Source organism: Poecilia latipinna, unplaced genomic scaffold (assembly GCF_001443285.1).
Source record: "Poecilia latipinna isolate Pla-1442-1.1 unplaced genomic scaffold, P_latipinna-1.0 Scaffold447, whole genome shotgun sequence".
Classification (NCBI taxonomy): domain Eukaryota; kingdom Metazoa; phylum Chordata; class Actinopteri; order Cyprinodontiformes; family Poeciliidae; genus Poecilia; species Poecilia latipinna.
In genome coordinates this window covers 104,600-119,140 of record NW_015113063.1, presented here as the reverse complement: position 1 = coordinate 119,140, position 14,541 = coordinate 104,600, and the positions used below count along the sequence as shown (strand labels likewise).

General features: G+C 38.1%; 2 long non-coding RNA genes across 2 annotated transcripts; one reads left to right on the top strand and one right to left on the bottom strand.

Annotated features, from left to right (window-relative positions):
• The first annotated feature begins 6,646 nt into the window (after positions 1 to 6,646).
• On the top strand, positions 6,647 to 7,429 carry LOC106951203 (uncharacterized). Its single transcript, XR_001425771.1, has 3 exons — positions 6,647 to 6,744; positions 7,066 to 7,069; positions 7,245 to 7,429. It is a non-coding gene; the product is annotated as an uncharacterized LOC106951203 (long non-coding RNA).
• Positions 6,740 to 7,238, bottom strand: LOC106951204 (uncharacterized). Its single transcript, XR_001425772.1, has 2 exons — positions 7,119 to 7,238; positions 6,740 to 7,040 (listed from the first exon to the last, which is right to left on the bottom strand). It is a non-coding gene; the product is annotated as an uncharacterized LOC106951204 (long non-coding RNA).
• Positions 7,430 to 14,541: the final 7,112 nt, after the last annotated feature.

The following is a 14,541-nucleotide window of genomic DNA, read 5'->3' as shown; positions in this document are numbered from 1 at the left end:
GTTGGTACAGCAATAACAGATCTTTAAGGTATTGTGGTGCTAAACCGTTCACTGATTTATAAACTAACAACAGTCAAATAAATGCTCAATTTTGTCTATTTAAATTTTTTTTTCAGACGGTCAAATTAGCATTGGAAGTATTTCCGCGGGGCCTAATAAATCTTTATTTGACAGTACCAGACCCCTACAAAAAAATCAAGCCTGTTAAGACCATGTAACAGGCTTGATCTGGGGGAATATAGCTTTTGGGGCTTGGTTTCAACATATATATGGAATCCCAAAAATGCCATGTTTGCTGTTAGGGTCAATACAAATTTTTTTTTTTATTTTTCAAAATGACAGTTTTTTAAAGAACTTTCATTTTAAAAGTAAGCTATTTACACTGTGGATTTTCTTGCCTTGCAATATGATTTATATATATTTGAAGAATGTCATTACAAATAAGTGTCAAATTGATTTATTTTTTAAGTAATCGGCTTTCAAAAATCCCATCTTTTTCTATTCAAAGATGGGTTTGTGGTAAGGTACACCTACCCACCAAAATCTCAAAAATTGTTAGATGTAATGAGCTGAAAATGTTTCTTCTATTTTCTGGTAATACACTTAATAGAAAAAAAGCATTTAAGGTACCACAAAAATAAGCAGACAAATATATAATGTAGTAAAAGCAAAATTCATACTTGGTTTTAAAAATACCTGATATAAAAGTTCTTGCTGAATGTATTCCTTAATGCAATGAATGGTGCAGACTAGAATATCACTAAGTGCGCCTACTGTCTGCATATTTTCTTCAACACATCAATACTGTTGCGCCTTTTCAATGAGCAGCACTGCAGATAATGCATGTTTTTATTGTGTTCAGCCTCAATGACACAGTTTGGACTCTTGATTCTATGCACCAAAATCTTGTACGAGAGGAAAGATTATACCGTTGAACGTTATAATCAAAACCGGTGTGTTATTTTAACGGCAGTAAACACGTTCAAGTAAAAGTGCTCTGCCTGAAAAAAGGACATTGAACACATACACAAAGGAACAGGCACCAATCATTTCCACCGATCATTTCCACTCCAGTTTGACTTCAACTCCACATGTAAAATTTCCACATTTTTTGAGACGTTTCCACAAAAGTTTACTCCTTTAATTGTGAAAGGTCGTCCAGATCATAAAATAACACACGAGAACTTAAAAGTATGTGTGTTTTCCTTAAGTATCTCCATCTTATTGTGGAAAGTCAACATTCTGCTTTGCCCCGAGGAACAAAATAGAATTAAATACACACCCGCATGCGATTTTTACATGATAGAAAAACTACATATTCTCCTGTTTATGCCCCCTTTTAGATCAGCCAGGAGAGACGCGGAGGATAACTGAGCGACAGACTGTGCGTTTTGAGATTTATTAGGTATTCTACCATCTGCCGCACACAAATCAAACTTTGAAACATCCTTCAATGCTTTTGAGAGTCTATTCAAGGGCTATGAGCCACTATAAGAAACTTGCTTTTACTATCTTATGATTGTCATATATTACACACTGTCACATATTTTTTTTACGATGTCATATTTTTATGTTTTTTTAACTACCGCACAGCGACTAGATTTTTATCCCTCAAAGCAGACAGCGATAGCGGATAAGAAAACAGTCACAGTGGGGCTTAAAAGCACAAATATGCAGGAATCCATTACAATTCAGAGGCTCTCATGTCTGAGTGTGTAGGCTCAAAGAACAAAAAGTCAATGCTATCATGCTTTTCATTCATTCCTAAGCTATTTGTGCTTCTGTGTCTGGTTGCATGCACTGTATGTGCCACGTGAAATTCAGCCTACGCTGCAGTCCTTGTCGTTTTGACCCTTGACCTGTTAATGTACCAAGAATGCTGCAGAAGCTGAACTAAAACCTTGCTGTGGCAGGCGATGAAAGCTTACAGTGGAAGCTCAAAATGCACCTTTTAGAAGGATGCTTAGGGTTTAAATACAGTGCAAGCGTCTTTTCTTTTGTTTTTTCCAAGATGTTTATTCATGCTTTCTATCAGCAAGTGTCATGTTTGAGGCTCAGAGTCAAGTGCATTTGTACAGCACATTTCAGCAACAATTAAGATCAAAGTGCTTTACACCAGAAAACATCATACAGTCACCAATTATGATGCAAGAAATAAACATGATGTTCTGACAAATGTCATTAAAATCATAAAGCAAATATACATCTAATATGTTAATCAGTGCTCTGATTTCTAGGAATCAAAGGCAAAAAAACACACTGTTGGCCTTTACAATCATAGGAAAGACTGTTGACTTGGCAGTTTTCCAGCAAATAGTCTCAAGATGCATTTCTGTTACAAACGTGCGGCAAATTTTGTTAATATTCCACTAATGTCGACAAAACACAGTCTTGCTATTGTGGCGTTTTCATTAAATAAGAAACACCTAAAATCACATGTGAATAAAGTTTGTTCATGCAGTAAGTCATTAAAAAACATGCAGCGCCATCATCCTCCAACTGCTTCCTGTTTTCTTCTTCATGGCTTGCAACATCAGGTTGTTGATCATGTGACTCGAGTGACATGAAAAAAGTGTTTCTATTTTGAGGAAATGAAACAATTTCGATACGGCCTAAACATATGCCCTCATCCTAGACCAAAGCTTTTTGATTGAAAAATGAGAGTTTTTTTGAAACTTGCTGTCCCAAAAAACTGCAGAAACGCTCTATCCAAGATGCTGAAACTGTCATAAAACTGTCATTTTCATGAACGATGAGCAGCTAATGCTTTTCACGTAGGAAAACAGCAGGAGAACCCTGGATGTGGGGGTGCAAGGCAGTTTAAGATGCCTCTCAAAAGTCTTTATTCCTGCAGAACCTCTTTGCATTCTGTCACAGTACAACCACTAAGTATATCTTATCAGAATTTGATGAGATAGACCAACACTCAGTGGTGCAACTGTGAAATAAAATAAAATAATGACAATGAAAAGGATGCTGTGCATCTGTATTCAGCCCCCCCCACCCGAGGCAATACTTTAACCTTTAACAGAAATGATTCCTGGAAGTATTTATGGGTTTGTCTCCACCAGATTGAGAGTTTTTCGAGGAGTCTGGTCCATTTTAAGTCTCCTGCAGTCTCTAACAGGTATTCGAAGGGCCTATGCGGTATTCAGCTCCATTTTTGATCAACTTCGAGCATTGTCCTTGTTTGTGTTGTAGAAAGGCATCCCCACAGCATGACACTTGATGTACCATGTGTTATGTTGGTGTGATCAGAGTAACATGTAGTTTTATTTTATTTCTTCCAACACATAGTGTTTTGCTCTCAAAGGTTAATTAGTAAATTTTGTTTCCATTTGACAAAAACATCTTCTTCCAACAGGACCCTGAACTTAAACACACATTTTTATTTTGGTGGTATTATGTGTTTCCCACAATGTGATTTTACATCATTTCTAACCCTAACCTAAGCAAGGGGTCCACTGTATGAGGACTGGGCGTTGGTCCCCATAAAGCCCATTGATTTTCAGAAGGTTAGAAATTGTCCTAAAATAATACATAAACAAGTACAAACATGCACACACAGTTTGTGACTTGTGTAGCATTTACTCTATAATTGAAAACACAAAATTATTGCAAAAGACTTGCTAGAACCTTGTCTTGTTCTTCATTCTAAAATTGTGCATTGTTTCCTGAGGTATTGTTACACCCCCTAATTGTTACACAATTATTCATCGGGCCATACAATAAAAATTTAATTGCTGTCTGCACTGTTAAGCACATAAACCCAACCTGAGTTGACTCACTTGATTCTTTTCCTCCTTTTAAAGATGCCAACAGACATTTCAGAGACAGGGCGCCTGTAAAGAGGAGACAAGGCACCACCAGCTCTTCAGTGTTAGTGTTTTTGACGCCAATCCCTGAAACAGATTGTATTTTCTTTCCCCCACAGCTTACAGAGACAGAAAAAGAGAGAGGGGAAAAAACACAGCTGCCATGTTTAAGTCTGAAGGAGACGGTCCTTTGGAGTCTAAGCCGATTTCCAGTCAGTGAACAACTAAGGTAACAACAATAACATGCTGTAGCTCTATATTTATTTCTGTACCAAACGGAGATAAACTTTTTAGGACACATTTCCAAGGAGGTGCTTTGCTGTGGTAGGATTAGCCTTCAAGATTTAAGCAAATGATCAAATGAAATATGTACAATCATTACACATTTGCAGCTGACAGAATATTTATTATATCAGCAAGTAACTTCCTTGTTTTCAAATAATGGCAATGATGGAAAATTAAACATGATTCTGATTAAAACTTGTTTTACTGCCAGTGTCCTCATAACAAAAGGTCAGCATCAGACACAGTTACAGCATTGGCCTACAAGGGGAGCACCTACTGCTCTCCATCTATCATCTGTAACCAGGTCATAAACCTCACTTCAACTCCCAGCATTATCTTGAGCACATGGACACGCTGACCAATCGTTTGTTTCCTCTTCCCTCACCTCTCTCTTCAGGTAGTAAATGATCATTTTCCAAGACAATATGAAGATAAATTATGGCATTATTGGGTACAAACCAGCTGATCACAATAGAAAATTTAATTTACTAAAGATTATGATTGGGAAACAAACAATTACTAGATTTTTTCTCAATCTAGAAGTTACGGTGGCCCAGAAGGAATAACAAAACCTACAACATGACAGCAAACGCAACAATATGATGGCAAAAAGTCTCACTGTAACAACCAGAACTAATAAAACAGTACAGAGACTGTGACATTGATTCTCATTTAGGGTTTTGTTTCCTTCAACAAGTCTTGCAGTTTCTGTTGCAGCCAGTATAACTTGTTGTACTTAATGTTTTTACACCATTTAAAATTAAAACATATGGAGAAATCAGCTGGTTAACTGAATATTTTTGTTCTTAATTGGTTCTTTTCTGTGACTGACCAATTATAAACTCAAAAATCAGATTTTATTCTACTCGGTGAATGAATCTTACCTAACAGCTCACTATTCACTCTTTGATGTTTAGAAGCAAGAAGACCACACATTTACCTAAGTACAAGAATGCATACAAAATGCAAGGTGCTATTTTGAAGCAGCTGCTCAAGCAGATACAACAGCCTTAGGAGTGTACATTAGGAGCATTTGTTGTCCTAGCAAATGCTCCTAATGTACACTGCTTATTATTATGTAAAATCGACTTTTTTGAGCATCATATCATCTTATTATTCTTTAACCAAAAACACACCTGGAGAGCTGCCTTGAGTTTTACATGCATGTTTGGGGGAATCCTTTAATCTCCCATGGCAACCATTCAGCTGTGCAAAACACCTGGGTGGAAGTCGCTCCACCTTCAAGGATGTAGCTCCTCCTCTGAGCTGCAGTTTCTAAGTTTCCAAACTCACAGAAAGCCCCTTCTGACGAGCCAACAGCAGTTAGCTCATTATAGGAGTTACTTCTCAGTGTAACGCTGGTAAAAACGTTGTTAAAGGATGAATACAGGAGCCATGTTGTGACGACTTCCCGAAGATGGAGTTTTAGAAAGAGCAGGAGTTTTTAAAGAGACAGAGGCTGAATTTCAAGGTGTTAAACAGGAAAGTAAACAAATTTTTAAAGTCATATTTGATGTATGTAGAATTTTTATAACAACTGAAGTTACCATAGTTATTTATTATGCTATAAGATGATTTTATGTGCCTGGAAAACACATAATACTGCCCTGCCCCTTTAACATGACATCTGCTAAGCTTTTGGCCATCATGATGCTGTATATTCCCTTTACAAACTGCATTCTCTCTCTACTTCTCTCACATGCTATATATAAATGTTCAGCTTGCATTGCTGCATGTCTCTTACCTTACACAAATAAAATAGCTCAAATGTAGATTACTTAAGAGGGAAGCAGCGTCTTTCCCTCTTAATGTTACTCTCAGCGAGGCGGGGAGCTTGTAGCCCGTTTTGATAATTTAACAAGATCAGTAACACACAAACGCAAGATCCTTGAAATTAGTCAATATACAGTCTCACCAGAATGCATAAGTTAGAGTCAGCAGGGGGTCATTACACACGGTCCTTGAGCATGTAGCTCACTTTACCACATAGTGAATGTGAGTCATATATTAGTATGCAGCGTTGAATATGAGATTACAGCGTGGAGGACTGCTTGGTTTCATGGACGTCATGAGTTGTCTTTCTTCATTTCCACAGATTTTTAAAATTAATTTATTTTTTTACTTGAGTTGTGCAGGCTGGTTTTAGTGAGATTTCTCACGTCCGTCTGAGCAGAAAAAATGCTGCTAATAACATGTCATGTGGCAAAGATGAACCTGTGCGTCTCAGGAGGAGATCATTGTTAGTAGCGGCAAAAATGTTCCCTGCTTATCTTATCGGCACTTTAAAAAAAAAAGAAACTGGACAGAGTTATTTTTGCTCTGCCTGAAGGATTAAAGTCGAGAAGTGTTTTTACTGAGGATGCCCTCTTTTGATTCTCTCGATCTGGTGAAATAGATGGTCAATTACCATACCATACCAACTTTATTTATAAAGCACTTTAAAACAACCACAGCTGATACAAAGTGCTGTACATTTAAACACAACATAACAATAATAAAAAAAATAAAAACTCTTACAGTTTAAAAACAAACATATAATTTAAAACTAGATCCTGCTGGAGTTGAAAGCCAAGTAAAATAGATGGGTTTTAAGACGAGCTTTAAAAGTGGACAGTGAAGGGGCCTCTCTAACCTGCAAAGGCAAGTCGTTTCTGACACGTTCAGGAACTGATGGACGCAGGGACTGAACAGTAAATACAAAAACTGGTGTTTAATAGGAAATAAACAATTTCTTGGTCAGACAGGCCAGGGTCAGAACCAGGGAATCCAAATCAGGGTGGCAATTCTAGATCTCAGGGTCAGACAGACAGGGGGTCAGAGCCAGCAGGTCCAAATCCAGATCAAAACGGGTTCCAGATCTCCGGGTCAGACAGACAGGGGGTTGAAGCCGGAAGGTCCAAAGCCAGTGGTGGGGGTCAGGATCGGGGACAGGAGAGGCAACTAGGCAGAAGAAAGAGACAGACAGGTTAGTTACTGGGCAGTTAGCTCAAGTCACTCCAGCAGGCCTGAAAGTGTTACCGCTGAGGGTTTCACAACAATCTGACGCCGTGCAGGGGGAAGATCCGTCCTTATATAGCAGCAGCTGGGGATCAAGGTGATGATGAACAGGTGTGAGTGGTCACAGCTCAGCAGCAGCTGTGACAGTTCCATAACTTAGGACCCATGACAGAGAAAGCCCTGTCCCCTCTGAGCTTCCTTCTGGATCTCGGTACCTCCAAGAGCAGCTGATCTGCGGACCTGAGAGACCGATAGGGTATGTAGGGGTGAAGAAGCTCAGAGAGGTAAGCCATGGCAAGATTATGCAGTGATTTAAAAACAAACATAAGAATTTTAAAATGAATCCTAAAATATACAGGCAGCCAGTGAAGTGAGGCCAGGACAGGGGTCACATGCTCTCTCTTTCGAGTTCCTGTCAAAAGTCGTGCAGCAGCATTCTGAACCAGCTGCAGACGTGAGAGCAGCGACTGACTGACTCCCAGATATAGTGAGTTACAGTAATCCAGTCGAGTTGAAATAAAAGCGTGGATCACTGTTTCAAAATGCTGCCTGGAAAGAAAAGATTTCACTGACGCCAATCGCCTTAAATGATAAAAACTGGACTTAACCACGGCTCTGATTTGGCTGTCCAATTTGAAATCACTGTCCACCTTAAAACCAAGATCTGTAATAACAGGTTTACCTCCAAGGGTCCCAGGTCAACAGAGGAGGACTCACAGGAGCCACTGGGTCCAAACACCATCACCTCTGTTTTGTTTTTATTAAAATTTATAAAGTTCAAGGCCAACCAAGCTTTAATATCACCGAGACATGCCAGAAGATGTTTGATGGAATGGACATCCTTCTGCTTCAGAGGCAAATAAATCTGGCAATCGTCAGCATAACAATGAAATGAAATCCCCTGTTTCCTGAGGACAGAACCCAGAGGCAGTAAATAAAGAGAGAAAAGCTGTGGGCCCAGAATTGAGCCCTGCAGGACACCATATGGCATTGAAGCAGCAGATGACTCAGAGTCACTAATTTTGACTGAAATTGTTCTCTCCTCCAGGTAAGACCTGAACCATTTAAGAACAGTGCCACCAATACCTACAACGTGGTGTAATCGCGATATTAACATGTCGTGGTCTACTGTATCAAAGGCAGCAGTTAGGTCAAGTAACATCAGAACAACATGGTGACCAGAATCACATGCAAGAAGAACGTCATTAAAAACTCTAATCAAAGCAGATTCTGTGCTATGAAGAGTTTTAAAACCTGACTGAAAAACCTCCAGAATGCCATTGTCATCTAAAAACTGTCAGCTGGCAGTACACAGTTTTTTCTAAAACCTTAAAAAGAAAAGGCAGCTTGGAAATAGGCCGACAATTAGCCAGAACAGTAGGATCAATTAAGCACATAAGATGTTATAAGGGTACTTTGGGATTTTTAAAGTGAGGTTGTCATTAAAGATTATGAGCAATTCATGTCTTTCCTGCAGTAGATAACTTTCTCTCGACTTGTCTTTGTTTCACAGAAATCTTAACAGCTGCCCACAGCAAATTTTTAGTTGAATAGAAACAGAAAAGATAAAGTCGTCTTTCCATATAAAGGTGAAAATGTGAGAGATGTGAGAGACGAAAGGATGTCGACATAGAGAATTGGGTTATCTTCTAAATCTGCTTGATGTCGATGAAAAGGGTTTAGCAAGCCTAACTTTTTACGTCTTTGTTTTGGTGGGATGGGACACTGGGGGTAAAGTCTTTTCCAAACATTTTTAAGGCTGAATAAAGACAAAGTCTAGTCAACCATAAAAAGGATGTCTCCACTGTCCGGTGTTTTGGAGGGTAACGGCTTGTCAAAAAGAGGCCAAGAGAAAAACAAACATTTAACTGTCTTAAAACAGCTTCTCACCATTTAATATGAAGGCTATTTTGTAAGTCTTCAAACTGCTGCTGTGTTTACCTCTGGTGTTCACTTAATGAGAAGCCAATAATTATGTGTACAGGAAATGGATATAGGCGGTCACCACCTTTAAAACACTTACTGAAAACCAAGCGCACTTCCAGTCAGAGTAAAATGCCCGGCACGAAAGCAATCTTAAAAGGAAACCATATAAAAGGGGTTTAAAATCATCAGTTTTCTGTCTGTCCATCTCCACTATCCTCACACCATCTGGAGTTCTCAAACTACATCACTGGCTCTGTATTTCGCAAAACTGCGATGGAAACACCTTTTTCGCATCACATAGGTCATGTGATCAACAAACAAATGTTACTACTGGCGGAAAAGACAAAGAAAACGACAGGAAGTAGTTGGAGGATGATGGCACAGCATGTTTTTTAATGTGAAAAAACTTGTTCACATGATTTTAATTGCATTTCTTATTTAATTGAAACACCGCAATTGCGACATTTTGTCTTTTATTACCTTTGTAGAATATAAACAAAGCTTTGTGCACATTTGTAATGGAGATTCAACAGGTGCTCACTGGATCATTTGTAAACCAAAGAGATAAATTCCACATGATTATCACATCTATGTAATATGTTGCCCAGTATTTGGATAAGTTGCTGTTTTTGCTAACAAGCAATTGACAGGTGTTACAGAATAAAGTGTAAGCTTTAGCTGTTAATTTGAGCTGTACAAACAACTTAAATTGACCTGAATTGAAAAGAATAATAAATTCCGTACACCCCAGTTATAAAATATAGGGTACAATCATGAGCACAACAGTGAAATTCGAGAAGCAGCGAATCGTCCAGTGCGTGTACTGCGAGGGCTAATTCCCGTTAGCACAGCGACTGCTCTGCAGATATAAAAGCAGCTTCTTCTCTAAGACAGTACTCCTTCTAGTCAGTCCAGGAGTTTGCAGGGTTTTGTGTCTGATCTCGCCATGGTGAGTGACTCCTCTGTCGATCTGGAGCTGGTGTTTGCCTCCTCTGATGTCACTTCCAATTTCCCTCTGGCCAATATTGACGTATCGAGTTATGTGCCTTTACTGCACTGAAGCCGAACAGCAGCTTCTCTGCCGGCTGAAAGTTTTCTATATTTTGTACATTAGCTCTACTTAGGATATAAATATCATTCGACGTTGGCTGGTTCATTTATTCTGCTGCTCACTCATTATGAATCCTCATATCATGGCCTGGAGGAGTCTTTCAACTTTTAACTGTCTGTGACAGTAATACATGCTGCTTCTGGTTCTTGTAGGTCTCCTCTGATGCATGCTAGTAACTTTCCAGTCAGAATATTTGCTCGGCTTTCTCTCAGTCTTGTTGATACTATTTCTAAGGAAATTCAACCATCATTGCACAAAAGCTGAAAAAGCTGCTTTTCTCTCTGTCTTGATATTCGCTCCGAGCCTTCATATTTTAAAAGGATACCACTCTTTAAAGCTTGTTATGTTCATCTTTTGCCCAATCATGTCAAAGATTACTGTCTGTGGTTTAGCTAAATTATGTTGGTCCCTGATAGACCAATAGTACACTGTGTAGCACAGATTAGCTGGTCCTGGAGGCTAAAGCTAACAGCTAGCCAGAGAGGGGGGGGAAGACCAAAGTGGGCTTTTACAATCTGAAAACAACTGAAATTTCAAATTGTACTCACATCAGTAATTTACATAGAAGCAGAAAATTATTTAAACAGTAAATTGAGTTTGGAGGCGGTGTCCCAGATTTTAGCTTCCTGTGTGAAACGTACTGACAATGGAACATAAAATGTTTCTAGACAAAGTAACTATAGTGAAAGCACATTACTGTAAAAATATTTTAATTCTGGATACAAGTATAAAAAAATGTGTATGTTCATCCCAACTTTAAAAAAAAATATATTTCCTTACAGCCACTTGAATGTCAAGATGATGGCCAGTTTTCAAGATGTTTGCCACTTATACGCCTTTTAAGGCAATTAAATTAATCTAAGACCAGTTATCAACTGGAAGGAGATGAAGATGTGTGAAGCACACTGAGAGACAGTAGTTTTAATGGTTAGCATTAGCTTCCACTACTTGTTTTATGTGTTTAGCAGCTTAGCATTAGCTTCTGCCAATTTTTTTTTGTGTTTAGTGATTTATCATTCATGGATTATTCAACTGTAATAAATATTGGCAGTTTTAGTGCAAAAAAATATTTCCTTTGGCCACCATGGAGGCCATTTTGAATTTTTTAGCGGCCAAGCTTCTGGGAACATCTGTGCCCAGTTAGATTCTTGTATCCGCATGTGAAAGACTTTTGCTGAAATATTCAATTTATCTGCTGCACTAATAGTTGAAATCAAAGTAAGGCAGGAAAAAACCATCTATAAATTAATTTCACTCAAAGATAATTGTTTTGTCTGGGTTTTTTGTGTCTAAACAAAAACTGGATTAGAATATACCATTGCTGCTGGTATTGCTTATTTCAGTTAAATGTAATTTATTTCTTACAATCACCACACCTATGATATCAGTCTTTAGAGGAAAGTTAAAAATTGTCTAGATAGAGACAATTAAAATCATGCAACTGTTTATGTTATATATTTTTTTAGATTTTTACCTATAACCTGAAGCAGTTTAACCAATTGTTGATTTTGTTGTTGACGGAGCAATTTAAATCCAACAAAGTTTAGTTGTTGAAACAGTTTCAGTGGGGCTTTTCGGCTGGACTTTAACATAACCACTGAGGATTGATCAATCTAAGTTACACCTTGTCCAGCTTTTATCAGTCACCGGACGCAAGGGAAGTCTGAGATAAGGCCAAGCAGTAAATTATCGTATGCCAGAGAGAGCCAACGTGTTCAAGCTCCCAGAAAGAAGAACAAAAAAACTGGTCAAAATGTTAGAGAGCCGGGGAAAGTAGAGCCGACACGGAGCCAGAGGAAACCAATTAGGACAGTGATGGGCACTTAAATCAGGCTGTTATTCAATACTGTGCAGTCTGTGTGGGAGTATTACAATTCCCCACAGCTTGATAGAGTATTTCTTGTCTCTGGCTGACAACAGTTTAAAAAGAGGGACAATACTGATTTTGAGCTCTGCGCTTTGCTCTGAAAATAATAAACTGTCTTTATAAGTGACATTTCCTGCAGCTTTTTTCCAGCTAGAAAGAGAACAAAGCATGTCCTTCTCTCCATTCTTTTGATCTGACACCTTTATATTTTCAATCAATACGACATATTTTAGAAGGGAAGCTCTCACATAAAAATCTTTTGTGAATACTCAAAGCACTTTTGGTTGCTGGTGGTCTTCTTCGCATCGACACAGAACGCCCACCAAAGGAGCGGATGTGATGTTTCACTCAAGGATTTCATTTATTTATTAATTTTTTTAACAAGCTCGCCGTGTTTAGTTTGAATATTTTTTTCTCATTATTGGAAAGTGAAAGAAAAACATCTGAGGAATCACTGTTTGCACAATTTTGGTTACCAAGCAACTGCTGTCCGACTCATACAGTGGTCATAAATTCATTGATTTTTCCAACTGAAAGTGTTTTTTTTTCTTTTTTCTTTTTTTATATGTAGGACATTACTGACTGAAATGAAAACACATCCAAGAAATCAAGGAAGCATGTTAGAATGATACATCCCAATAGTGCGTTTTAAAGTTTAATGGAGAAAGGGGTATGATATCAAAACCATTGGGGGACTTTAAAATAAATATGATGAATATCAGTTTTTTTGGGGGGGGGATGCTTTATTATGTATGTGCACTCCAGGCACATTTCCATGTGAGGATTTTTTTAAAATCTAATAATAGTACATGAACAAACCTAGTAGAAAATCTGTTTTGTGTAAATATTGGAGATTATATTTTTCAGATATTTTCATAGCTTTTCATTTTTTTATGTCACAAACAAAAATTTGTAGACATTTTTTTTCTAAAATGAAACCAAAAGTTGAGTTGTCTCAGATTTTAGCAGTTGTAGGATTTCTCTTTTGTCTTTGGTGAAAGACCATGAGCCAATTCTCCCACTAGGGCTGGACTCTTAAGGTGTATTTTGGTTGCATTTACCCAGAATGCCCTGCGTTGTAGTTTGCTTCCTGCTTTTGGACCAGTCTCCAGTCTGCTCGGTGTTCACATATGCAATCAAACCAGACCAGAGATTGCTTTTTTGGTCCGAATCAGAATTCAATTGTGCATTCTCACCTCTACAAACAAACTGGACTTGCTCGGCAAGCAAACTAGAATGTGATTGTAGCGAACTAAAACAAGATTAAATAACTCAGACTCTGCTTACTAACTTATTTCCATCTCATGTTTATACATTAGCATCACTGAACAACATTGAATTTCGTAGTCACTCTCTTTTGCACAAACTGATGGAGCAGTGAGGGTTAAAAATGCCTGAGGGTTGGGATTGTGACTGCCATGTTTATGGAATATGAAGGTTGACAAGAATACTGGTAATGGTCCAGATATTGATTTATATATTAAGTTTCTCCAATGCATATGTCAGTGTGTGGATAGTGATGTCCAGTTGAGCAGAGAACAGAGTGTGGTGATGCAGGAGCGTTTTATGCGCCGTTATGAATCTTAAAGGACAGTAGTAGTCATTATCTGAGAGTCTCAGACAGTTGGCAGAGGCGTTTATGTAAATAATGTTTCCATACTCAAGGTCTGTTAGGAGAGTGGCAGCAACAAGACATTTACTGGCACTGGAAGAAAAGAATGAGATCTTTTCCTACAAAAGAAACCAAGTTTTAGTTTTCTTTTAAAGTTGCGTAATACAAGAATTAAAAGACTGTTCCATTAGTCAACATGCTATTTACACTCTGCTACAAAGTTTAAACATTGATTAGATGCCAAACTTGCTGGAACTTTCTATTTGTTAGAAAGAGAAAAAAACAACTTGTTGTTTAGTCAAAGTTAAGAAGCAGACTGCGACCTGTGATGTGAAGCTAAATTAAAACAAAATGTTTAAAGGGGCAGTATTACATAAGATTGACTTTTTTTGAGCTTTACATCATGTTGCAATGTTAACCCCTCCCCAAAAAAACATATCTGGGTGTTGCCTTGAATCGTCCATGTATGTTGGAGAAATCCTTTAATCTGGATGAAGTTCCTCCTCTAGCTGCAGTTTCCAAGCTCCCAATCTTTTGAGTTTCCACCTCACAAAGCAGCCTTCCCTCACTCAGCTCCTCCAGACTAGCCTGCGTCAATTAGCAAACACCTGGTGGAGCTGAGCATCTGCTGAGCTCATTATATGAGCTACTTCTCAGTGCAATGCTGGTAAAAATGTCGTTAAAGAATTAACAGATGTTGTGATGACTTCCTGAAGGTGGAGTTTCAAAAAGAGAAGGAGTTTTTAAAGAGACAGAGGCTGAATTTTAAGATGTTAAATCAGGGAGTGAATTTTTGTTTAAATCATATTTTATATATATAGCATTTTTATAACAACTGAGTTACATGACTACTTTCCCTAGTAGAAAATGGCCACTTTAAATACCATTTCATTGGCTTTGGCACCACAGCAAACAACAGTATTGTCAG